Source organism: Psammomys obesus, unplaced genomic scaffold (assembly GCF_907164565.1).
Source record: "Psammomys obesus unplaced genomic scaffold, mPsaObe1.curated_primary_1811, whole genome shotgun sequence".
Lineage (NCBI taxonomy): Eukaryota > Metazoa > Chordata > Mammalia > Rodentia > Muridae > Psammomys > Psammomys obesus.
This window is the reverse complement of record NW_026585504.1, coordinates 6,836,939-6,838,456: the sequence shown is the minus strand read 5'-3', so window position 1 is coordinate 6,838,456 and position 1,518 is coordinate 6,836,939.

The window sequence follows — 1,518 nt, the reverse complement described above, 5'->3', positions numbered from 1 at the left end:
TGTGTGTGTGTGTGTGTGTGTGTGTGTGTGTGTGTGTGTGTGTGTGTTGCATCATGCAAGGAAAATTTTGTCATATAACGATGTTCCACAATCTCCCTTAAACAACTGGGGACCAAGTGTTCAAATACATGAATTTATGGGGACATTTCTCATTCAAGTCATCACCTGTAGCATACAAACTTATATAACCTAGCTTAGGATATATTTAAAGTATTGGCCCAAAATATTGAAAAATATAGGAAATGAACGCAGCTTTGGTGCCATTGAGGAGTGCAGGAACAGGTTCGTCTTCTATGAAAATCATATTAAAAGGCAGGGAAGAAGAGTTTGAAAACTCTTGGGGAGTCCCAGCAGAGCCATGATATGGAATCTGGGAAATTGAGGTTCCCCCCTTTGAAGTTCTTAGTCTCAATAAAGAAACTTAAGAATAGGCACAAACAAACACTTTAAAACTGAAAGAGCTTGAAAATGTGTATCAAAGTTAGTGGGATACAATTAACGGGTGTTCAAAAGAAAAGCGCATGTACTTAAATGCTTATACTTGGAAGTAAAAACATCAACAATATAAGATGCATCTTGAGAAACTGGAAAAAATTCAAGGCAGTCAGAAGTAAGGAAATAATAAAAGCCAGAAATTAATTAAGTAGATAACAGAAAGATGGTAAGATCAAGACAAAAGTTGATGTTGTAAAAAGGCCAATACAATTGATAAGTCTCTAGCTAGGCTAACAAAGATAGAAGACTCAAATTCCCACCATCCAAGGTGGAAAACAGAATGCTGCAGACTGCAGTGACAAATGAAAGAAAATGTCATGGTGGCTGGAGAAATGACTGAGCAGGTAAGAGCGTTGTTCTTTCAGAGGATCTGGCTTTGGTGCCCAGGCCCCACACCGTGGCTCACAACCATCGGTAACTCCAGTTCCAGTTCCAGGGAATCTGATAGGCTCTTTAGACCTCTGTGAACACCAGACACAGGTGAGAACATGCATAATACAGGCAAAACACTAAAGGAAATAAGTATTTTTTAAAAAATTGAAAAGAAAAATAACCATGAATAGGTTTACTGTCCCCAATTTAAAGGTGGTGGGACCCAGGAGATTGGAACTAAAAAGTGAAGCAGACTAAACTCTCATGCAATAGACAACTTCATTCAGAGCTTCAGACAATTTATACACTGGGGGCTAAGAAAGGTCACGTGAGGAAAGTTCTCACGAGTTCAAACTGTGTACAATCACAAGGACAGTTCTCCTGTGGCAAAGGCATGCTTTTCCACAGGGGCATGTAAACATTTAATTGACTAAAACCTGCAATCAACAGTGAATAATCTGAAGCAAACTCAGAGGAGCATGAAAACACACTCCAAGAACAACTGCATGTTTTGAAGAAACTGAGGTCACAAGACTCTTACCTTGTTTTCCTGGAATGTCCTCACAGGCACTCAGAATTCACCTTACACAATTCCATTTCTAGACTGTGTTCTGAGTTTGTGGATTAAACCTACAACTTACTGCAAAACAA